This window comes from Tenrec ecaudatus, chromosome 10 (assembly GCF_050624435.1).
Source record: "Tenrec ecaudatus isolate mTenEca1 chromosome 10, mTenEca1.hap1, whole genome shotgun sequence".
Classification (NCBI taxonomy): domain Eukaryota; kingdom Metazoa; phylum Chordata; class Mammalia; order Afrosoricida; family Tenrecidae; genus Tenrec; species Tenrec ecaudatus.
Genome location: NC_134539.1, coordinates 47,516,343 through 47,542,456, shown reverse-complemented (window position 1 = coordinate 47,542,456; position 26,114 = coordinate 47,516,343). Strand labels below are relative to the sequence as shown.

The 26,114-nt window shown below is 43.5% G+C and overlaps 1 pseudogene; it reads right to left on the bottom strand.

Annotated features, from left to right (window-relative positions):
* Positions 1–13,286: 13,286 nt before the first annotated feature.
* Positions 13,287–25,082, bottom strand: LOC142458505 (vacuolar ATPase assembly protein VMA22 pseudogene; annotated as a pseudogene).
* Positions 25,083–26,114: the final 1,032 nt, after the last annotated feature.

Below are 26,114 nucleotides of genomic sequence, written 5' to 3'. Positions count from 1 at the left end.
AGAAGAGTCTTTGGTTAACAGGACTCTAAAAAGTAATGACTCTAAAAGTAATTCTTTAAGCTAAAGTCCCAAGTGAAATAATAGCCAGCTTATAGAGGTAAAAACCCATGTATGGGGACTTTTCTATGGAGTGAGCAGGTATGACAAAAGCAAATTTGATGTTAAAATTCTTTAGATCAAAGCAGGGTACACCTGTTACAAAACCATACTAGAAGGATGATTAGAACATCCTGGTTAACAAAATAAGAATAGTAAGATTAATTATAACATCATGGTTACAACATCAAAAGGAACAATATGAACGAATAATCAAAAGGAACAACATTAAAGACTAACAAGATTAACTACAATGTCCTATTTCTGGGTACATGACTACATTTTAAAATCAATCACTAGCAGGGATTTTTGAGATGGGAGGGAGAAGGAGGCAGATCATTCAGCAGTCAACACAATGGCATTACAGCGGCTAGTTTGCCTCCATACCACCGCAGCCACCATTGAACTTTCTTCAGCTAACTTTTGCTTTCAGGTGACATTAATGATATTATTGTTCAGGATAATTTCTACATTCTGTTGTGTCACCTTTTTTTTAGAATGAGTTCAATTTTGTATCTCTTCCAGCAAGGTAGCCATGTAACTGTCTTCCAAACTTCTTGGCACATTTTAGTGAGTACTTCCGGTGCTTCATGAGCATCTTGAAACATTCCAGTCTGTATTCTGTCTTCTCTACAATCCTTATTTTCGGGTAAGGCCTTTGCAGCAACTTGGACTTCTCCCTTCAGTACCATTGGCTCTTGATCATGTATTACCTCTTGGGGGATAAAAAGGAATAGTGTGGAAAATAAAAATAGAAACTTGTTTATATGACTCGTGCCAGACAGTGCTAATTGAAGAACACGATTGGACCCAGGTTAGCCAAACCAAAACCCCATGCCATTGAGTTGATTCGGTGACTCTTTAAGACAGAGTAGACTGTCTGAATGGGTCTCCAGGGCTCTAAATCTTGTTGGAGTCAAACTGTCACATCTTTCTCCTACTCATCCTTCACCAAGAGGAGAGTTGGATTCAAACTACCAACCTCTTAATTAGCAGCCAAGCACTTAAATCACGGTGCCATAATGGCTCCTATCTATGTCAACAGACTTCCTATTGCTGAATTTTTCAAATTAGTCACCTGTGAGGGTGCTTCAGAGGAAAAGTTAACTCACCCTTATGAAAGAAATATTACTTCTGATGGATAGAGGTTGATGGAGTTCCAAACCTGGTTCTAGAAGGCAGGTATGGATGTAATTTCAAGAAAGAGAAGAGTAGTGGGAGGACAGCATACGAGTCCCTTGAGCAAAACACCCAAAGGTAGAAGAAAAAGAAATCAAGCAAACTCGCTGTCATAGACTCAAGTCCAACTTCCAGTGTCCCTGCAGGAGCGAGTAGAACTGCTCCTTGGCGTTTCTAAGACTTCCCTCATCTCTACAGGAGCAGAGTCTCTTCTTTGTCCCACAGAGGAGTCCGTGGATTTGAACTGCTGTCCTTGCAGCTGACAGAATAAACCTTTACCCTTGCACCACCAGAGCTCCTTACAGAGGATAAAGATATAGAATTCCTTTGTCTAAAGCAGGGGTCAGCAAACTGCAGCTCAAGAACCATTGTGGCTTGTTCAGTACCTACATATGGCTCTGAAGTAAAATAGAAAAATTGTTAAAAGATATTATTCAGATGGTGGTGATTTAATTTGTTTATATATATGCATGTATATATATATGTGGTTCTTGAATAATTTTAAAATACTCAATATATAAGCTCTTCTCTGAACTCAAGTAAATGCAAGTGAAGGATACAGAAAACAGACATATTATCCCAACAGTGGGTAATGTAGTAAATTTTCTGATGGGAATATGAGAACAAGGTCATATGGTATTAAGAGGAATGGCCCCCAAACCAGTTTTATACCTGCAAAGCAAGTCCCATCAGACTTCCTATGCAGGGCAGAAAGCCATCTCTTCTAATGAGAGACCAAATTACTTCTCTTTTCCTACATCTCCGTCATTATAACTTGAGAGGAATTGCCACAACATTAAGACTACATCCTTTTTTTACCTTCCATGGAAAGCCACACCCTACTATCTAGCACGCAGTTTTATTGAGCCTTCTCAACAACTTTAGTTGAGAGCTATGGTAGTTACATAATGTGTTGTCAATTTGAGAGTGAAGGAGTGGAGTTAGGCTGTCAATCAGCTCGTAGCTTGATGACCTCATTTGGAGATGCTAAGCAGATAAATAGCTTGCTGGAGGCGGGACACATGCTCACTCCCTGTGAGACATTCCTGTTGAGAAGGAATACTAGAATACATGTAATCTAGAGCCCGAGAGCTGAAGAAGTCACATGGAGACCCATGCCAGCGCTGAGATGCTTCCACTGCCACTGGATTCCCAAGACTTTCCACCCACTGGACTGTGATCTTCCTGCATTCAGTACCATTGTATGTGTTGTGTGGGTCTGAAGAGGAATTTATAGATTGGGGTCAGCTATATGGGCTAATACCAGACTTATGGACTTGATCTGGACTGGACTGGGATGTTTTCTCAATGTTCAATTGCTCTTTTATATAAAGCTCTTTCTTCTACACATATGAGTGTCTATGAATTTGTTTTTCTAGTCAACCCAGACTAACACCATAGCAAACTATGGTCAGTAGGCCAACTTCAATCACTCTACCATGTTTTGTAAATTAAATTTTACAGCAACACAGGCATGCCGATTGTCTATGGTGGCTTTCTTACAAGAACGGCAGATTTGAATCTTTTCAACAGATTGTATGGCTGGCAAAATCTAAGACAACTACTATCTGACCTTTACAGAGAACTTCTACTGACCCCTGGCAAAGAAGAAAGGAACTTTAGATTTTATTTATGCCCCAGTGTCTAAAGAATGAGATAGGTAAGCAGAGTTTCTAAGTCAGTATGATAGGTTTTGTGTCAGATCGGCTAGGCCAGGAGTCTCCCATGATGTGAACTAACATAATGTAATCAACTGTATGGGGGGGGGGGTATCTTCCATGAGCTTCCAAGCTGTATAAGAACTTTAGGGTAAGGTGCTATTCCCTTAATCAGGCCATAGCCTTGAGCCTTGATATAATTCAAAGGAAGTTACCTAGGGGGCGTGGGCTATTTAAACAGACTCTGTGGAAAAGCTTATCTCTTCTTGCTGGTATGGCTCCTGCACCTGGTTCATTAATCCGCCATATTGTCTGCTCACCCTGGTAGCGATCAATGGCCTACCATAGTACCTTGTGTCCTTGGATTGATCTGCCTCTGCTTCCACCATCCTGTGGTCTTCCTGCTTCCTTGCTTGTCTTCCTGCTTCTTGATTCATCATCCCTGGCACCAGTTCCAACCAGGAAAGCCTCCAGCTTAACATCTGACCCATGGATTTAAGCCAGACTTAACTACTTCTACACCCTTCTCAAAAGATTTTCTTGATATCGGTTTCTTTCATGTGTGTGAATGTGTGCTTCTCAAGCCAGCCTAACACAATCAGACACCAAAATAATTAAAGTAAATTGGCATTTGACTTCACAAAAGACACTAGGTTTACAGGTCAGATAGAGACTGGTGGGAGCCCCTCAGAGTCTGGCCTTTAGCCGTCAGGTCTGGAACTGAAGTCACCATTTAACATGCAAAGGGCAGCCAGTTTGCGGTACTTTGCTGTGGCGGCCCTGGGAGACTAACGTCTCCTGTAAGGAGCTTGGATATTACCGTGATAGAGAAACACGAGTTTTACCAAAAAGGGTAGCGTGACTGGATTCATGTTTCAGAGCAGTTTAGCTTCCGGGAGAAGGATCACTATGTTCAGGGCATGAAGAAACAAGGAATAGAAACAGGAAACAAAAGTTGGAAGTGACAGAAGCAATGATAAATTAAGGGGATTGCCATAAGAATGTGTATGAAGTATTGATGTAGTATGTAAACCTTCACCTAATTCAAAATTTTAAAAAATATTTTTAACTAGTATTTTACTGAAAGCTACTAGTGGAACACGTTGAGACATCCATCCAGTTTAGATTAGAAAATTTAAAAAATAGGTTGCTTGTAAATGCTCCTTTCTTGAATTCAAGTGCATTTAAGTTCAACTGTTTGAAACAGACTGTTCATAAGAGGCCATGCCTTCTTGATTCAATTTAGCTCACTTTCACAAACCTTAACTGAGCACCTTTGATTTGCAAAGCCAGCTTGGGGTGTTGTGAAAATCAAAAAGAGGAAGTGTAGAAACACCTGCAAGGTGAGGCAAGGGGTGCTGGGGAAGTGGCCAGGGGAGCCAAAATGATAAGCCAAGCTTACAAAGTAATAAATGGCGTCTAGGGATACTTCAAAGTTCTTCCATTAGCATAGCCTTTCATCTTCCATATAACATCCGATGCCTTATTAAACCCTTCAAAGAAGAAAAAGACGTCCTTTGAATTAATGCAAGTTAGGAAATTGTATTGTATTGTATGTGGAAACAGTGCAGCAGCCATACCCAGAAATGTCTCCTTGGCTGACTGGTTGCTTGTTTGGCTAGGGGTGTTCTTGTTGTTGCTGCTATTGTTGTACCGGCTTTGGGCTGTTTTTGTTGTTATTTGTTTGTTTGATTGGGGGACATGGGGTGTAGTTTTTGTCTTAAACTGAATACAGATCTTTGGAAATTTGATGAGCTTTCATACATGTGTCCTAAATATAACTTTAGTGTGCACTCAATCAAACTGTTAACCGACTGGTGAGAATATTTCATTATAATGCTCCTGTGCATGCATACGTCAGGCAGTCTGCTTGTTCTGAAGAGGTCACTCTCTCCTGCTCCTTTATCTTTTCCCACTATTGGTAACAAAAATAGAATTTTTTTGTATTTAATGTTCTCAACAGCAAAAACTGTCTCTGATTTAAACTAGGTGATGGGTTCTGTAGACAATGGGAGATCCCCTCACAGAAGGGTCACAAGGAAGGCATGAGTCAACCAGGGCGCAGTACAGCACTGATGAAGCACAGGATATTTCTCTGGCTCCTTGAGGCCTCCTCACCCCCCACCAGAGCATGTACACTGGTACAGAGAAGAGATAAGAGCTCACAACACAAGGAATCCAGGAACAGGAATGGGAGTAGTGATACCAGGAGGGCAGGGGGAAGGGAGGGAGAGGAGGGGAGGAAGGAGGAACCCATCACAATGATCGACATATCATCACCACCACCACCACCTAGGGGGACAACCAACAGAAATCATGAGAGAAAGGAGACAGCGGTTGGTGTAAGATATGAAAATAATAATCATTTATCAAGGGGCTATGGGTAGCAGGAAAGGAGCTGAAACCAAGGGATCAAGAGAAAGTAAATGTTTAGAAAGTAATAATGGTAAAATATTTATAAATGTGCTTGATATGATTGATGTATGGACTGTGATAAGAGCTGTAAGAGCCCCCAATAAAACTATCTTTTAATAAAAAAATGAAGAAAATAGCCATGTACACGCATGTACCCCGCAGAAAACCCTAGGTGATGGATAAGTGATGGTTCATTTTATTATTCTATTGTTTGTGTGAAACGAGTTTTTAATGGTATTGTTTCTGTGTCATTAAACAGAGGTGTTTCTGCTATGCATGGGACCACTGCCCCACTTCCCATTGGTCCCAACAAGCTAGAACTGATCGTTTTCATTATCAGTCAATGCGCGGCGGCAGCAGTGCAGGAAAACGAAAAGCATGGAGGAGAGAGAAGGAAACAGTGTTTCCTAATGGGGCTGAGAAAAGAGTGCCTTTGTGAGAGCCAGATGAGCATTCGGGTGGACAGGGAAATAGCTGCACTGCGCAGAAATAGTCTGCTCGTTGCCTTGAGCATACGTCTTCATGAAACAGCCATGCATTAAAGACGTCCTTACCGGCGAGCTATTGCTCAGTCCTTCACTAGGCCTGCTGGGCTCCTCTATGCAAAGCCCCCTTCTAGATATGACACAAACATATCATTTTTCTTTGCTTACCCCGAGTACCTGGGACTTAATTCACTCCTTTCGAGTTTGGGACCTGTAGTTCAATGAACCAAAAATCAGCATAGTTTAACTCATTTCTAGGCTTCAAACCACGAATAGAAGACCTGCTGTGTGTAAGGTTCTGGACTACATTCTATAAATACAAAACAAGGGGGAAAATTAAGGTACAGCTCTTTCCTTCATGGAATGAGGAAGACAGATGACAAAATCAGCTGTTTAATATAAAATGACAGGGCACTATGGGATCACAGGTCTAAATCTTAAAAGATGGTTCAAATTGGGCAAGTAGAAATAAACACAAAGTGTTGTCAAATAGCATGTGTGTGCTTCCAAACTTATATGGATACCAAGGGTAGAAGAAAATCACCACTAGTCTATAAGTTCCATGGAGGTGTGGGTTGGTTTTGTCCAAAGAAGGCTTAGTTCAAAGTAGGCACTCAAGGATCAGTAGTTGAAAAACAAATGAATAAGAAAATCCAATTGCCAGGGGTTTGGAAGCTGCACCTTTGTGTTAGGGAGCAGCAGGAGAGGAGGCAGGAAGGACCAAAATTAAGGAGGCCTTGTTATGTGTTCATTTGTGTCCCCATAGTCTAATCTCCTGTGTCAGTCCGGGTAGACTAAAGGAACAAATTCATAGACACTCATATGTGTACAAGAAAGAGCTTTATATACAAGAGTAATTGGATATTAAGAAAACATCCCAGTCCAGTCCAGATCAAATCCAAAGTCCAATATTAGCCCATAGGTCCGATACCAGTCTATACCAGACTCACGCAACGCATGCAATGACACTGCATGCAGAAAGATCACAGGCCAGTGGGTGGAAAGTCTTGTGGCTGCAAAGTCTTGTGGCTGCATTGGCAGTAGAAGCATCTCTGCGCTGGCTGGGGTCTCCACATGGCTCCTCCAGCTCCAAGCTCTGGCTCCATCATCTGGCTCCATGTGTCTTGTCAGCAGGAGGATGAAGCAGAGCGAGTGTTTCCCACCTCCAGGAGGAAGACAGGTGTCCCCAGGAAGAGGCTATGACCTAATTGACAGCCTCCACCCCTTCACAAGTTGTCAGATTATGTAACCACCACATCTCCAATACCTGTGAATGTGACCTAATGGGAAATAGGTCGCTGTCTTCACAGAGGTAATTTGCTAACATGAGGCCGTATTGGAGTAGGGTAGGCTCTAATCAAGCATGCCTGGGGCCCTTATAAAAAGAGAACATACAGAGAGAGACACAAAGCGAAGATGACCATGTGAGGACAGAAGTGACAACTGTAGTTACGTCTGGGCCTACCAGGGCTGGAAGAGACCAGAAAAACAAGAAAGAATCTTCCCTCTCGGGCCTTCTGAGAGTACATGACACTGCTGACACGTGAATTCAGATTTCTAGCCTTCACAATGATACTTTTCTCATGTTTTTGATCAGCCAGTTTGTGGTCATTTGTTCCTGCAGTCCGAGGAGACTAAGATCCCCTGCAAGGAGCTTGGATCTTTTGGTGACAGCGAGACACTCAAGAGTTTTATAAACACGGCTGCCATGATGATTTGTGCTTCAGACCACTTTTGTTTCAGGGAGAAGGAGCGCCAGGGACACAACACAGAGAGAGACTGATGAGCTAGTTACCAGCCAGCACAGGGAGTGTCCCTGGTGGGGGAGTGGTTACGTGTGGGGCTGCTCCCCGCAAGGTCAGCCATTTGCAATCACCAGTAGCCCCACGGGAAAGAGGACTTTCTAAATCCCATAGAGTAACAGTCTCAGAAACTCAGAGAGGCAGCTCTCCCCTGTCCTCCGGGGTCACTGTGAGTCAGCATCAACTCCATGGCAATGAGTTTGAGCCAACACAGGATATGTAAAAGCTGATGAGATACTGTGGTACCTAATTTGGTGTCAATTTAAGGATTAAGAGTTTGAGACTTCTGTGGGCATGGCCTTCTCCCGAGAATTCTGGGAAATCTGGTACTTCCTCCTTGGAGGCAGAAGACACCTCTCTCTCTCTCTCTCTCTCTCTCTCTCTCTCTCTCTCTCTCTCTCTCTCTCTCTCTCTCTCTCTCTCTGCGACTCCCTGGGAGACATTGCAGAAGACAAGCCATATGGACGCAACCAGACCTCAGAAGATGGAGAAACCACAGAGAGACCCCTGCCAGCACTGAGATGTTTCCAGTGATACTGGATCCAAAGACTTTCTACCCAATGGCTTGTGATCTTCTGCATTCGGCGTCATTGCATGTGTTTCGTGAATCTGAAGAAGACTTTATAGATTGATATCAGAAATACGGTCTAAAATTGGACTTATGGACTTGATCTGGGCTGGGATGTTTTCTCAATGTTCAGTTGCTCTTGTAGATAAACCCCTCCCTTATACACATCTGCGTGCTTACGAATTTGTTTCTCTAGTCTACGCAGACTACCACAGATACAGTCCATAGATTTAGGGGAAATGTGATGGGGGCCCGGCTCCTCTACCAGCACAGCTAGCGTGAGAAAGCCTGGCAATGCCAGCTGTGGCTAAGGACATGGAGCAATGAGATGGCGCACCTGCTCTCCCGATGGTGTATGCATTGACAATCATTTGGAAAAGCTGGTGTGAAGTGCCTACGAAAGGTCAAGCCACTCTTAAGTAGTCTATGAGTGTGTACACACCACCACCACCACAACCACCTCAAAGACATGGACAAGAATGATCCCAACAGCAGTGTTTGCCCAAGGACACCAGGGCAAATAGTGTTGTAACCAACTAAGACGATGAAAGGGGACGGACTGCCACCACCCAGATCAATCTCATAAGCACAATGCTGAGTGAAAGAAGCCAGGGCGGAACCACCCCTGTGAGTTTCTGAGACTGTAACTCTTTATGGGAGCAGAAAGCCCCGTCTTTCTCCCGAGGAGCACAAAGTATCACTTCTGAAAGTTTTATAATATGGTGACGGATTCAAAAGAAAAAATAATTAATGATGGGAAGGGAGGTGTCTGGGCAATGGTAACATTCCATGTATTGATGTGGGCACATTACACAGGTGAGTTCTATTTGTAATAATTCTCCAACTATAAACTATGGTTTCTGTAGGTTTCTAATAGATATGCATTTTTAAGTGGCTGCAGTTTCTGCATATGGACAGAGTAGGTACCTTGTGTAAAATTCAAGGAAAGTAGAAAGTTGGAGTCCACCAAAGCTGGACTGTGCGTACACTGGACCCCGGACTATTTTGGTTGGTTGTCCCAGTGTCTCAGTGAGTTGTGTCATAAACCCATCAGCATGGAGATTACCTCTCCCTGAAAATCCTCCTTCAACAAGCAAGGTTCTGTCACCTGCATGCATATTACAGGTTGTTGATGACTTTTCCTCAATTCTCATGTGTGTCCTTCTCCTTATATTGTTCACCCTCTCGGATTATTTTTTTCAACCTACAGATTGAACAAATATGGTTTAAAAAATAACAAGTCTGGTACACACTTTTCCTGATGCTAAATCACACAATGTTCCTTTGTCTCATTCAAATGACTGCCTCCTGTCCTATGTTCAGGTTCCACATGCACACAATATTCTGGACTGCCCATTCTTCTCGATGTTATCCAGAGTTCATTATGCTCCACACACTGAATGCATCTGCAGAGCCAATAATACACAAGTGAACATCTTTCTGGTGTCCTCCTGTCAGCCAAGATCCATCTGAGAGCAACAATGTGCCTTATGCCATGTCCTCTTTGGAATGAGCTTGACTTTCCGACAGTGTTATGTCGTTGGACTGCTGCAACTGTTTGTAAATTATCTGCAGCAAAATTTTACTTGTGTGTGGCATTTATGCTATTGTTAGATAATTTCTACATTCTTTGGCATCATTTTTTTTTAAATGGCACAACTACAAATCTCTTGAGGTCAATTGTTCAGGGAGTTCCACCAATTCCTAATCCCTGTACCTTATTTTCTGCCTATGCAAACTGAAATTTTTCTTTCCAGACCATTAGTTCTTGATCATGTACCACCTTCTGAAACAGTTTCACCGATTATTTTGGGTGCGGTATTCTGCGTGTACTCTCCATCTTCTTTGGATGCTTCGTGCATCACTTTAACATTGTTCCCATTGGATCCTTCAATATCACAACTCTAGACTTGAATTATTTTCCCAGTTCTTTCAGCTGGAGATATTCTGAACATGTATTTTCCTTTTGGTTTTATAAACCAGGTCATTTCATAGATCATTATAATTCCGTATTGAGCTGCCCTTTAAAATTCTGTTCGGTTCTTTTACTTCATCTTTTTTACCGTTGGCTTTAGCTACTTTGTATTCAAGAGCAAGCTTCAAAGTCTCTGCTGACACCCACTTTGGTCTTTTCTTTCTTTTAAATGACTTGTTGCTTTCTTCATGGGTGAGGTTCCAAATATCCTCTCACAACTCCTTTGGTCTCCGGCCATTAGTGTTTAGTGAATCAAATATATTCTTAAGGTAGTCTCTAAATTCATATGGGATATATTCAAGGTTGTATTTTGGAACAATTCTTGTGGAATTATTAAGTTTTTCTTCAGCTTCAACCTGAATTTGAAGATGAATAATTAATGGCCTATTCCACAGTCTGTCCCTGTCCTCGTTTGGGCTGATGATATCAAACTTTTCCACCATCTTTTCCCACAGATGTAATCAGTTTGATTCCTGTGTAGTCCACGTGGAGGGATCTATGTGTCACAGGTATGTTAGTGAAAAGAATATTTACAATGAATGGCCCTTGGTTTTGCAAAATTCTATCATGCAATATCGAGCGTTCTTTCTATCTCTAAAGACAAAAGGCCATGATTTCCAATCTTTTCTCCTTGTTTATGACTTTCACGTTTTGATTACTAATAATTAACAATGCATCTTGATCGCATATTTGATGAATATCAGACTGAAGAAGCTGGTACAATTCTTCAATTTCTTCTCTTTAGTGGTTGGTGCATAAATTTGGATAGTCTTATAGTAACTGGACTTCCTGATAGGCATATGGATACTATCCTATCACACACACCATTGTGTTTCGAGGTAGATCTCAAAATGCTCATTTGCATGATACATGTGACATCTTTTCTCTATGATTTCCTATTCCTGAGGCAGTAAACCTTATGATTGTTAAATTCAAAATGGCCAGTTCCTGTCCATTTCAGCTCCTAATGCCTAGGGTATTAATCGCTACGTGTTTCATCTCATTTTTGGCATTTTCCTGCACTCAGACTTTGTCCATTCCATGTTCTGATCACTAAAGGATATTTGTAGCTCTTCCTATTTTAAGTCAAGCTCCATAAGGAAATGGTGGCCCTGGAAGCTTTGCTCCATCCTTATTATTAAATTGCCTCTACTTTGATGAGGAAGCGTTTCCTCAATGGTCATCTGAGTGTTTTCTGACCTGAGAGCTCGTTGCTGGTGCTATTTCAGATGATGTTCTGTGACTGCTCGTCAGGTTTTCGGGGAGTTCTCAGTCAGAAGTCTTCTTCCTATTCCTTCTAAGCCGGTCTGGGTCTAGAAGACTACTGAAACCTGCTCCCCATGAATGACTCTGCTGGTGTCAGAAATCAGTTACATCACAGCAACACTGAAGCGGGCACCGTGTGACAGACTGACAGATGAGTGGCAATGCCATAGGATGACAAAATGTTCCTTTTCAAAGAACAGGTTGGGTCTAGCGAGCTGTCTGAACTTGCATGGTGAAGATCATGGCAAACAGACACAGTATGGGCCTTTTTCAACCCATCTTTGCATCTCTTCCACTGAAGCGGTTTTACATGGTCTTTCCCTTGAGGCAAGTTACTCCGAGGTACCGAGATGGGATAGAGACTGCAAGTTAACATTGAAAAATTCCAGAGAGGATAATTCTGACATAGGGATGCCCTCCTAGTGCCCGTTTGGTTACATGTTCTGCTCCTCTCCTCAATCTGGCATAAAGACAGACTGAGACTGAGGTAAGATCCCAAAAGAACTTAAACCCTTAAGGTCCCTTTGGGAAAAAAAAAATGCACGCTCTAGAAATTTCTGATACCCACAAGTGAAAAACCATTCCCTTCTTTTTCAACTTCAAGCCTCATGGGGCAGGAGAGAGCTACATGTGTCTCATGCTGGCCCCTAGCTTCTTGAAAGTCCATTAAGCAGTCTGGCCACTTGGTTAATCTTAGCATCCTTGTCCTATCCTCTGCTATGGCAGATCATTTAGCTACCCAAGTCCTGCCTATTCTACCAGACAGTCGTGTCTTGGTACAAGAGTATGCTCCCTTCGTGTCCTAGAGACATCATCCAGCTGCTCCTGGGTCCTGGGTAAAGAAAAACTTGCAGCCCCGTGCAGTACCTTCTTCCCCTGGCCAAGAACCAAGGGAGATATTTATAGGGAAGATATTCACTGACAGACAACCCAGATAAACCATGAAATTCTGCACCTACACTTAGGTCACCGTATTCTCAAGACTCAAAAGGATATTTTGCTGTTACGGACGTGGATCCAAGAGTGAGCTGGTAAGTGGAGTGAGTATCAGATGGGGTTTACGGTCCTTTTTCTCTTTTCTGTAGAAAAGTATTTTTATTTTATATTAGATACTACAAAATAATAACATCACCCAAACATACAGAACTCTTAAAATTGCCAAAAAGATCAACAACCAGTAGAGAAGTGAGTCAAGGCACGGACAGCGTTCTCATAAAGGGACTAGCACAAAAAGAGGATGAGTCTTATTATTAAAGTTTTCGCTTGGACTTTCCATTAGCTGCACAGGTCTCGCTCCCGGCGAGGCACATCAGAGTTTTAGAAACTTCAGTTTCTTTTTTAGAGTTGTCTTGAAAATCTAAGTCGGATTATTTATTGATTGATTTATCTTACTCCAAGGGCTGCCCATCTACTCAGGTGACTTTATTTATTTATTGTTATTCTAATCTGTCAGCCACGCTTTGTTTCCTGGAAGCTGGTTTTGAGGATCCAGGTACCCTTTCTTGTCATGGCGTCCTCCGATCATGAAACCATAGCTTGTGTATTTAAGAGGTTGATTTTCTTCCTTCACTAGTATTGACAACGTTGCACTTGCCCGTGTGAGAGTCCTGGGGAAACACAGGACCTAGCAGGGGTTCCAAGTAGTGACTTTCAATATTACTCCGTTTGCCTCTTCAAACTTTCACACCTAAGGACAATGGCAACATGAAGGCCGGGACATTTTAAGGAGGAGCAAGGGGTGGTCTGAGGTGGATTAGGGGCAATCTGGAAAGGAAGTTGGCCAGGCCTAGGGTAGCCATGTCTAAGAACAAATGTGCTCACTGCCCAGACTGGGAGTGCAGGTCAAGCAGCAGTGCCAGGCTCCAGCTGTCTAAGTTTCTTTTGGAATTCCCAAGCTGGCTCTGATGCCAATTGATACGGATCTGGAGGCTGGCTATGTCTCTAGCCAGCAGCCAGCCTTCTTTGAAGCTGGCTTGGGCCTGTTGCAGCGTGTGAGGAACCAGGATCCTGAACCGGTTCAGAGGCTCTCCAGGTGCTTCAGAGGGCTCTGGTTCTGGAGTCCTGGGAAGGCCCTTGTGCCTTCACAGAGCTAGTTCATGGGGTCCCAACTCCTCTGGGATCGGGGCAATGGCTCTAGCCACCCACCCATAACTTCTGAAGTCCGTTCTGCATGTCACAAGTGTGGAGGCAACAATGGGGTGCCAAACGGGAGGCCTACTGCCGGGGTCCTCTGACTTGGCACCCACAGTGTACAAGCCTTGGAGAGAGAGAGCCAGCCCTCTTGCACTCAGGCATTCAAGGCTGCCTGTTTCCCTTCTCGTTCCTCCATGTCCTCCAGGAGCCAGGCGTCCGACTCTGCCCGGAGGTCTGGTCGTGCCCTGGTCTATACAAACAACCTGGAGTTGCTATGGGGCCAGTGTCTACAGGTGGCCTCTTTCCAGCTCCCGGGTTTACTTTCAAAGAATAGAATGAACCACGATGCCCAAAGGCTGCACCCCTTCATAGGACGCTGCTATCTGGAGAAGAGGAAGCACTAGCTGTGGGTACTGGTCTTCCCTGAAACACACTGAACTCTGAAGGCCGCCCTGACCTTATCGAGCCTAGCACCCATAGACTAACACCATTTCCAGCCAGCCCCAGTTGTAGTTACCCTCTCATCCCTCTCTCTAACCGCCTAATACAGTTGCTACTAAAGAGATGACGAACAAGGCCTTTAACTTCCATAAATCAAATACAAGATGCTTGATGGAAAATGCACCATTAGTTTACTTTTAAAATTCCAATTCAAACACAAAAAAGCCATCCATTTGAGGCATCTCCTGATTCAGAGATGCTAGATTTTGGAGGGGGCGGAAATATACTACTTAGAATGAATGCATCATATCGCAGAACTCAGAGACTGAGGAATCCTGAGCCATGTAATTTCAAAAACGCAACTATCTAAGTTTTTTGAAATCCTCACTACATAAGTTACTAACCAACGTCTAAAAAGGCCTGACTTGGTTTGTTGCCTCTATGACTCTGTGGCAAATGTTTTCATGGGTCTCTCTTCTGATGCTTTATAGACTAAATTCTGCATTGCAATCTCACTGCACAATTGCTTTAACCTGTTGAAATATCAGTGATATTTCATTTGGTATCATTTAGTAACATTAGATTGTACCATCAGCGGTTCTCAACCTGTGGGACGCGACCCCTTTGGGGGTCGAATGACCCTTTCACAGGGGTTGCCCAATTCATAACAGTAGCAAAATGACAGTGATAAAGTAGCAACAAAAATCATTTTATGGTTGGGGGGCTCACCACAAGATGAACTGCATTAAAGGGTCACGGCATTAGGAAGGTTGAGAACCACTGCTCTACATGTTAGATTAGAGTGTTTTATGGAGGAATTAATGATAACTGTCAATTTTGAAAGGGTCTCAAACCACTAAAATACTGTGAATTTAAATAAGGCTGCCTAAGGTTTAGTATGTATTTGCATTTAAAGTGTTGAACATACAGTAAAAGTTAGAACAAAAGCTTCAATACCTTTGCAATACTTGAACAAATAATCCTTTCACCATTGTGTATTTATGAACAGATTTTTGAGATGTGTGGCGCTGATGCTAAAGCCCTGGAAATGAAGATCCAAGAACTAATGTAACCAGATCTCCGGGACAAAATACACCTGTGACCTTCCCCAAAGTCACGGCAAATGTACTTGTGCTCTCATTTCCGGCAAATGTTTTCATGGGTCTCTCTTCTGATGTTTTATAGACTAAATTTTGCATTGCAATCTCACTGCACAATTGCTTTAACCTGTTGAAATATCAGTGATTGTATCATTTCCATCTTGGGGCTTTGCATTTGCTATGAGCCGTTTATTGGGCAATGTGTATCTGACCTTCACAACAGAGCCCCTGACAGCTAAACGATCAAGGAGGTTTGCCAGAGAATGCCAAGAATGCAATTCTTCCCACTGAGAGAACCAATAAATATCTCATTGACCTGCTGCATTCCAAGTATATGGAGGCTTCACCCCAATCAAACTGGTGTTTGTGGTGCCAAATACTTCTCCAACACACCATCTTATATCCTAATAGTACAATTTCTCTCCCTCCCTCCCCCCGTTGTTTTGCTGAATGTTGCCTAGAAACAAAAATACCACAAAACAAAAATAATGTTGTTGTTGGTTTTTTAATTAATGGAGAGCCACGAGAAGATGGCTTCTTTCCATAGCTGACTGCACCCCTCATGCGGCTGCCATCGGTTGGAAGCCAGGTTCACAAATTATGCAGCAGAGGCAACTTTCTCCCAAGCCATTAATGACTAAGAGCTGGACCAACCGTAGGACTCGGGGGCTTTGCTATGATCCTCTGCCCTACAAAGTAGAGGAAACTGGAACACGCTAGCTTAAAGAGGAGACATTCAGCAGGCCCTGGATGTTGCAGACGATGAACTAAACAAAAGGGTTGAGGTTGGAGTTTACCCAGGTGACTTACTTTAGGAAGCCCCCAGAACACAGTTCTGCTCCGACACATGTGGGGACACCACGAGTCAGAATCAGCTCAAAGGCAACTGGTATTATTCATTCAGTACTTACTTATTGAGCACTTACTTGGTTTGGGTTTTTTTAATTCATTTTATTGGGAGTTAATACAGACAGACCACTCCATGGTTCAATCACACCCGCGCATTAGTGTACAATCGCTGCCACGATCCGTTTCAACATATTCTTTTCCTTCTTGAGCTCTTTGACATCAGCTCCCTTTTACGCACACCCCCTCACCACCACCACCACTGTACCCCTAGAAATGGGTATTCTGCTTGTTGTCCCTATAGGTTCATCAGTCCTGGGCTTCATAAAAACCAGAAAAATGTTACAAAAATTCAAGAGCGTGACCCTCAATGACATAACATCTGAGATAAACCTCAATAGGAACAAACAAAAAATACAGTAAGTGTTGAAAACCAGATCAGACGAGAACTGTACTAGGCACTTGGAATGAAGAGGGATTTGCAGATTCCAAAGACAGAGACACAGCCAGTTAGCAAGAGCGATTTGAACCAGGGAGAAGAGGCTTAACGTTTTCCTGTAACCAATGGAGAAGTCTGCAAGGCCAGCCCCAATCCCAACCATGTGGACACACACGCCCTCCCCCCAGAAGAATGGTCTTCAGAGGACAGCACTGAATCTACAGCTCAGGGAGAGGGGCACATCTGATCAGAACACACAGCTGCAAACGAAGAGGGAAGGAGAGACAGTGGAACACATCCTGGCCCACCAAGTCTCAAAGATGATTCCTGCTCAGAGCAGCCAATGCATAGAGAGGACCACAGGGCCGACCACAGACACAATGTCCTTCACTGACCCATAGCACTATGGGGACAACACTGGAGACACAGTACGGGAATTGTGTCCAATCTGACTCGACCACCAAGGGCGTGCAACAGAGCAGCAAGGCAATGAAGTCCCTGGGGAATTCCAAAAATAGACTTTGGGACCAGGGCATAGCAACCCATCAGACTCTACAGGAAAACACTCCTAAAGGTCAACAAACAGACCTGGAACTATTTATAGGCTTTTCTTCTGTTGCTGTTGGGTTTTTGTTTGTTTGTTTGTTCTCTCTTGTTGCTTTGTTTTGCTCTGTCTTGTTTTTGTGCTTATTATTGTCTCTGCATATCTAGCTATATAAGATAGGTGGGATTAAAAATATGCAGGAGAAAACAATGGGACCGATGGTTCCACGGGGGGGACACTGGAAAGGGGGGGCGAGGGAAAGGAAGGGGGGCTGCCTACCAACCAGGGACAAGGGAACAACAAGTGACCTAAAGTCACTGGCAAGGAAGGTGTAGGAGGCCTGGTGGGACTTGATTAATGGCAATGTAGCTAAGAGAAATTACTGAAACCCGAAAGAAGGCTAAGCATGATAGTGGGACAAAAGGAAAGTAAAAGGAAATAGAGGAAAGAACTAGGAGGCAAATGACATTTATAGAGGTCTAAATATAGGCATGTACTTATGTAAATATATTTATATATAATGATAGGGAAATAGATATATGTGCATATATTTATAGGTTTAGTGTTAAGGTAGCAGATGGACATGGGGCCTCTATTTAAATACTCCCTCAATGCAAGAACAATTTGTTCTAATAACCCAGCATTCTGTGATGCTCACCTTCCCAACATGATCACTGAAGACAAAATGGGTGCATAAACAAATATGTTGAAGAAAGCTGATGGTGCCCAGCTATCAAAAGATATAGCGCATGGGGTCTTAAGGGCTTGAAGATAAACAAGCAGCCATCTCGCTGAGAAGCAAAAGAGCCCACAAGCCTGTGTGATCACTAGGTGTCCATGGGATCAAGTATCAGGCATCAAAGAACAAAAAATCATATCAATGTGAATGAGGTGGGGTGTGGAGTGGAGATCCAAAGCCCATCTGTAGAAAACTGGACATCTTACAGAAGGGTCACAAGGAAAAGACCAGCCAGTCAGGGTGCAGTATAGCACCTATGAAACTTACAAATTTCCTCTAGTTCTTTAAGCTTTCCTCACCCCCGACCCACTATCATGACCCCAATTCTACCTTACAAATCTAGCTATACCAGATCATGTACATGGGTACAGATAAGAGCTGCAAACACAGGGAATCCGGGACAGATAAGCCCCTCAGGACCAATAATGAGAGTAGCATACCACGAGGTTAAGGGGAAGTGGAAGAAAGGAGGAACCAATCACAATGATCTACATATAACCCTCTCCCAGGGGTCGGGCAACAGAAAAGTGGGTTAAGGAAGACAGTGGTTGGTGTAAGATGTGAAAAAACAATAAATTATAAATTATCAAGGGTTAATGAGGGAAGGAGGATAGGGGAAGGAGGGAAAAAATGAGGAGCTAATACCAAGGGCTAAAGTAAAAAGAAAATGTTTTGAGAATGTTGATGGCAACATATGTACAAATGTGCTTGACACATGGATGGATGTGTGGGTTGTGATAAGAGCAGCATGCGCCCCCAGTAAAATGATTTTAAAGGGGTAGTGAATTGATGCTGATGAGAGAGGGAAAGGAGGTGAGAATACTTTTCAACTTGAATGTAATCGATGCAGCAATACATGTAGAAACTGTTGAGTCCATGTTTTGCTAATTATAGTCTCAACAATAACAAACAGTAAAATTCTATATAAGAAAGCCACAAAAAAAAATCTCCCTTCATTTGAACAAACCTCTCTGTTGCCACAAAGAGGGGCCCTTTGCTCCCAATTCCTGTGCTGGAACTCGATCCCCGAACTTTAACAGTATGAATCTCAACATGATGAAGGGATCTCAAAAGGCAGGACTGTGGTGGTGGTGTTGGTTCGGTGGCATCAAGTCGGTTCCAATTCACAGCCACGCTCCGTTCACAGAATGAAGCACGGCCTGGTCCTGCACAGGTCTCGTGGTGATTCTAGTATCTGAGGCCACTGTGGCAGTCACGGTGTCCATCCCCCCTGTTGAGGGTCTTCTTCTTTTTGCTGCCACTCTACTTTACCAAGCGGCATGTCCCTTTGGGGCCAGGGGCTGGTCTCTCGTGACAGCACGTCCAAAGTTTGTGGCAGTTTTTCCTCCTTGCTTCCAGGGAGCGTGTGCTCCGTCCAGGACAGATGTGTGGTTCTCTGGCCCTCCATGGTTCGTCACCAGCACCATCATTCAAATGCATGGATTCTTCTTCGGTCTTCCTTATTCAATGCCCTACTTTCATGAGCTTTCTATAGAAAGTCGTTATTTACCATTAAAATCGCCCTATACAAGTCCATATGCACAGCTAGCGTTCATCTAGAAGTAACATGTGGCAGGCGAGCTGCTACGCACTTGGCATCCATCCCTTCCTTTAACCTTTGTAACACCTCCACGGTGTAGTGGTGTCCTGCTTAGATCAGTAGGTCTCCGTGGGGAGAAAAGGCTTTGGTTTGCAGTGTTTGCCAATTTTTGTGGTGTAAATATTTGGTAGAGTTAAAGCCACAAACAAAATATCACTGAACACATAGTTGGGAAGAAATGCATGCAACAGGCTCTCAAGATCAGAAAAGATTTCGTTTCATCATGCCACCACCTGGAAGGGAGGTACTGAATTGATCTCTATTCTTTACAAGGAAGAAACAGATATAAGTGACTTATCCTAAATTGTCAAGAAGCATCCCTGTTAGATCACGGACTGCCTGATGTCAAACCTGAGGATTTAATCAAATAGAGCCCCCGGAGATCACAGGGGCAGTTCTACCCCGCCCTATGGGGTCACTTCGAGTCAGCATTGGAAGTGGAAATGGTGCCACAAGAGGGTGATTAATGATGTTCTCTAAGGTGATGTCTCTAAGGTGAACTAGAGCAATATAGAAACCATAGATGCATGAATGAATCTGGGACTTGCACTTAATTCTAGCCCCAATCCAAGACCAATTAGTTCTCATGAAATGGCCCTGCTCGGTGGTCTACTTCATGAAGGTATCGCTAAAGATATGGGTGCTACTGCAAAGTGTGGTGGTGAAAGTAGATGGTGCCCAGCATCCGAAATGAATAACATCTGGGGTCTTAAAGATTTGTTTTCAAACAAGCAGCCATCTAAATGAGGTGCCAACTAAGTCCACAAGAAAGAAGCACACTAACCTGTATGATCCAAGAATTTTAAATAATAGAATGCAAATCTAGAGGAGAGACTAGCATCAGAGCTTAAATTATGAACATCTGGTTTGCAGAACGCTTTGGATGACAATTGAAACTCAAAATCCATTTGCAGATTCCACACATGGGTTAAGCCCCTGGTGAATCCTCTCTAACCATGGACCAGGTATGTGAATAACCTGGCTAACATACAGACTGCATTCGAAGGTGGATTTTTGCACATGAAGTTAGTTTAAAATTTAGCACTCTATCATTTCATCTCCCTTGTAATCCATTTAAATTTGTTCTAGTTTTTCATATTTTCTGGTTTCTTTTCTATTGAGGCTTTTATCTGTTTTACTACATTATTGTTGTTTGTTTTTAAGTGTTTTTCTGTATATGAAATCCAGGCTAGGCATTTCTATAGAGGCCATAATGGGATTGATACATTTTTAGGTTTATGGCAGGGGAGGTTGGGGGAAATAGGAAGCTAATAACGATGAGTATAAAAATGAAGAAAATATTCTAAACCTGATTGATGTGATTTAACTATCGAATTGTGTGATATGTAAATTATGTTCTAATAGAACTATTGGGGTGGGGGAGTAAAAGAGCTGAGCATCAAATAATGTCCATTTAGTTCTGTTAGTCACTCCCATTGCTTGCATTGCTCATCACACAGAATGCTCAGAGTTTCAGATCCTTTTATCTGACGCTGTCGTTTTACCTGAGGGCCAGTTGGGCAGGTGTAGAGTCCTATTATCTAAATGGACTCCAGGGCCCATAAGGCCGCCATCCCCCCCACACACACACCCCAAGAGCTTCATGGAGCTTTGTTATCTAAATTCAGGGGATGATTTGTTCCTGCCGGAGCTGGAACAGCCCAGCTGATTCAGCTTCAAAGGAAGGGAGGGGACTGCCAGGGAGGGGACTGATACATTTTGGATATTTTACAAAGCCAAATCTTAAGTTATGTTATATTATATTTCTAGTATTAATTGTAGCTTGAAACCAAAATTGGACATTAGTGGAAAATCAGTTACATTCAAATGAAGTCTGGAAATTAGTCCTTAGTGCTGCATCGATGTTGGGTTCCTAGCTTGACGCATGTAAGATTTTAACACTACAGGAAACTGGGTGAGGGACAGACAACCTCTCTATAGAATCTCTGCAACTTTTCTATGAATAAAAATTTTTCCAAAATTAAAATGTGACAAATACAACACATCTATAACCAGGACTATGGGGGTTGGGAAACACACAGGATGTTATGAGCACAAAATAGGGGTACATGGCTGTGAGTTAGCTTAGAACGCAAGGAGATCTGGAGAAAAGGCTGTTGTAGAGAGGGTATTTGAAAGGTCAACATGAACATTGCCATGGTGTTTATGTCTGATATATAGGAGTCAGACGTATGGAAGCCAAGGTTACCATATCCATTCTCACAGCCACATAGAAAGAGTCCACAAGTTCAAACAGAATGGAGAATACATGTCCTGCCCAAATGTATCCACGGGCTTTTAAAATTCAGTGGAAACTCCCTGGGCTATGATCCTCAAGGTCAGCAGTTAGAATCCATCAGCCCCTCTGAGGGGGAAAGACGGGGCTTCCTACTCTCATGAAGAGTTACTGTCATGGAAACCCACACGGGCAGTTCTATGCAGCCTACAGCATCACTATGAGTCGACATTGACTCTATGGCAATGAGTTTGCTTTGGGGGGGGTTGGTTTTGTTTTTTTGTGTGTGTTTTTTTAGTGTCTCTCTATGTGTTAAAACAAGCAGGTGTTTAATTTTCTACTTTTGGTCTTGTCTTCCCATCAATAAAACAGGCTCTGCCTTCCCAACAATAAAACCAGACACAAGTTTTGCAATGTCTAAAAGAATTCCACAGAAATCAATGGTTCTACCAGCTCACTTTTCACGGCCTAGGTCCTGAAGTGCCTTCTCTTACTTAAGAGCAGAAAGGGGGTGGGGCGGTGGGGAGAGGAGGGGTGAAGCATAATAATGACCTTCCTATTATGATGGGGGAAAGACAAAAACACCTCTTGATGGTTGCTTTCCTGTTGGCTGCTTTGTTGCACATTGTTGCCAATGCCATCTTGTCCCAACATTAACAGTACTTCACAGTACTTTGCAGCTGGGCAAAGTCTTCCCAACAATCCTTCACAAATCCAATGACAAAAGGTGGCATCATCTTAAAATGAAGCAACAACAAAAATTAGAATGCATCTTCAGTAGTAACCACCAGTTTTATGAAACGTGGTTCGGTGTAGGCCTGTTTATACTAGGGTCAGATGGCAAAACTTACTGAAGACGGTGGTGAGTCATGTTTGAAATCGATTGTTACAGGGGCTTCCTTCATCGGTGCTAGAGGGGACTTAATACAGGTGTTCTCAAGGTCAGGTCCTGGAAACATGAGTCTTAGCAGCCCTGTCTCAGACCATGATCCAGGAGCACTGAATGGGAAGCAGCTGTAGGGAGAAGGGCAGCGAATGGGAGTAGAAGGCTGACATGCGTCCAAAGCAACATTGCGTTGGAGGCCGTGGCAAAGAAAGGGGGTAGAAGAAGAGACAGGCCTGAAGCAACAGGTGTTTTGGCAAGACTATCAGCTGGTTCTGATGCACACACACCTTTGGAACTGCTGGGAAACACGCATCAAAGGAGTGATGAAAGAGTCAATAAAGCATTAAAACACAAGAATACAGACAAGAACAATTTGCAACCCCTTTGATTAACAGTGAAGTTCGGAATCCCACACAAACTCGACAACCTACACAAACACCTTGTGTCAGAATTTAGCAAACGATACTTAGTGGAGTTTCACCTTACACGAGACTGAAATGAGGAAAAAGGTAACATATAGCCAAGATCATCCATAAAGTACAAGCGGTCAGTCCTGTGTCCAGTAAGGCCGCCCCACTGATTCTTCCTCTTCCCCACTGGACTAGCTCACCATTTCCTCAGTGGAGAGCCAGATGGATTGGAGGGCTTGTAAATAGAGTCACAATCTCAACAAATATGAGCTTGAAATGAGAATGATGGCACCCAGCAGAACATGAAGGGGAGACCCTCTGTGTGTGTGAACACGTGTGTTGGAGGCGGGGGTCAGGATACTTGACCTTCTTCTCTCTCCTTCCTTCCCTTTCTCTCTGCACAGAATTGAAGTCGCCGCCTGTTTCCTTTATAAGAGACGCAACTCCGCTTACCCACCAACTATTGGTAACCTTTCCTTCCCCAAAAAGGGCACACACATTATCGCACTTGCTCCTTACACAACCCTCCGAGACAGAGAATACTTTTCTCATGTCAGAGACAGAGTTCCGAGAAATAAAGTATCCTGCCCAAGGTCACATAGCTAGTCAAGGGCTAATGCTCAAAGGAGAACCCTGGTGCGCGAGAGACAATAGAACAAGCGACAGACTCATGTGACAAGAGAGTAATAAGCAAATACACTGCCTGGGTCAATCCTTTAATTGATATCATAGCCAGGTCCATGCACTCTGTGATCCAAGAAATAGTCTTTTAGAAGAGTCACCTTTGTTGACATATATTCCCTCTCCCAGTGATTTCCGAAAAATCTGTGGGTGGAAGTTTTAGATCAAGAAATGGCTCACACCAATGGAGAAGTGGCTAAGTCCAATCTAAGTCAGGTCCATGGTCAGATGTGAGCTGAAGGCTTCTCTGGTCTCCAGGGCTTGGTGAACAGGAAGCAGGACAATGCAGCAGACTGGCGGACATGACAGGAGTGACCATGTGAATCCAAGGCCAGCAGTCTACTGATAGCTCCTGAGATTGGCAGATATTAGAGCGGAAGGGCCAGGAACCAGATGCAGGATCCAATTCCAGTAGTAGAAATGAGCTAGCTTCTACATACTATCAATTTATACAAAGCGTAGGTCACGCCTTGAATGAAGCCTCCCTCAGTCATATCAAGGCGATGAGCAGAGGAAGGGGGTCTATTCTCCCCGCAGCTGCTTGGCTGCTCCCCAAAGGACAAATCCTGACCACATTCTGTTAGATCATATCATGGGAGAGTCCTGGACTACCCACACTGACATCAAACCTCAACTCTCACAGACACCAATCATTTGGAAATGGGACACATTAGTTGCTGTCAAGTTAATGTCAACGCTCAGTCACCTCCACGTGTACCAGAGTAGATGGGGGCAGGGAGGACATTTGGAGGAAGCATATTTCCAGGCCTTTCTTCTGGGGCACATCTGGGAGAACTCAAACCGATCATCGTTAGGTGACGGCTGAACCCGTCGACCATTCGTGTCACGCAGGGACTCACATGTGTCATAGGTGATCCCTATTCAGAAAACATCTGAGTTCCCACTATTTTTTTTCTAACTGTACATTGAGAGCAGATGTAGTGAGACCGTTCCTAGGTGTCCAGTTTAGCGATTCTGATTACACTCTCTGAGCTGCCCAACCATTCTCACTCTCTCTCCTTAACAAACTCGTTGCCCCATAAAGTCTCTGTCTAATCTTGCAAATAGGGATTGCAAACGTGACCCCCTCTAATGTGGTAAAACAGCACAGTGCTCGGGCAGCCAGGCAGGCAGGATGACTTAAGAAGACCTCTGGGGAAACTTTTAGGTTCGGGAGAAAAAGGTTTGAATTCATGCCAAGCACCCATTATCTTTACACCAGAGAGGAAATACTTGGGGTTTTCACATTCACCGTCCTCTTAACTGGGAGCACTCACTTATGGGTGATTTTTTTTTTTTTAAGAAACTTGTGAGTAGATAGGAGGGAGAAGGCCAGGGATATCAGTGGATAGTGTGTAAATATTTAAATATTTAGTATTACGTATTTCTACAATACCCTGTTCTCTGGGGGAGCTCCTTAGCTATTCTCTCCCAGACAAATGAGGCTTTTCTCCAGAAAACATCCCCAAAGCTGAAGAAGCTGGGAGGGAACTTGCCACCCAGAAAGAATACAGCCTCACCTGGAAGTCATCAGCCCTGCATTTGCCAAACGTTAGAGACCCACCCGCCACGTCTATGACCATTAATAACTCTATTTACTTTCTGCCTGTGAATAATTTTATTTTTTGTAATGGCAAGTATCATTCTCATGAATAGAAGACAGCCTCAAAAATAAATAAAATGAAAGCAAATTGACTCCTTTCCCTCTCACCTGGTATACGACTTGCCAGACGCTTGCTGAGAGCTTGCAACCCCAGTCTTTCTTGCTCTTTCTCTTTTCAAAGGGAATAAACCCCATTAAAGAGGCAATCCAGCCGTAATAGCCCCAACTTAGGACTTCCTTCTCCAGTAATTTGCACCGAAAGAAACATTTTTAAAGGGGTATAACAGTCTCCCCTTGTGAGTCCGGGTGATTTAATGCTCTGTTCCCCCAGACGGTTCCGACTTACTTGAGGCTCGAACTCTTCTCCAGAGTAGAAAACTCACCTTTCTCCCAGAGCGTGGCTGGTGCTTTCAAATGACTGACCGGTGGGTAGCAGCCCAACGCAGAGCGATGAAGCCCGGTATCAGCGCTCCTTTATGTTCTCCCCCCTACCCCCCACCCCCTGGACAAAACCAGCACCAAACTCATCAAATTGATTACGGCGCTCAGAGACCCTACAGGACAGGGTGGACCTGTAGCACTTTACAGGCGCAGAAAGCCTGTCTTTTCTCCCGTAGAGCAGGGAGTGGTTTCCAACTGCTGACCCTGCAGGCTATCGCCCAATGAAGAACCACTAGGCCACCAGGGCTCCCTTACATTTCCAAGTCACTAGTCACCACTGGTCCATGGTCCGTCCTTTGTGAAACATGACAGCTGATTTTGGTTTTACAGGAAATTACAAAAAAAAAAAAAAACCCATACTCGTTTGGATGCTTTCTACTGATGGCTGACTGAAGTTTTGAATCAATCCCTTTTCGAACGCAGACCTTCAAGGCCTGGCCTTCACCTCCGTCCGTGTCTGCCTCCTTCCCTTTGCACCCCAGGAAATCCTCTCTTGCTCCATGCTCTTCCTCGTGGATGGGATCTCCTTCTTGCAACCCTACCGGTCCCATCTTATCTATTCTTCAAGACC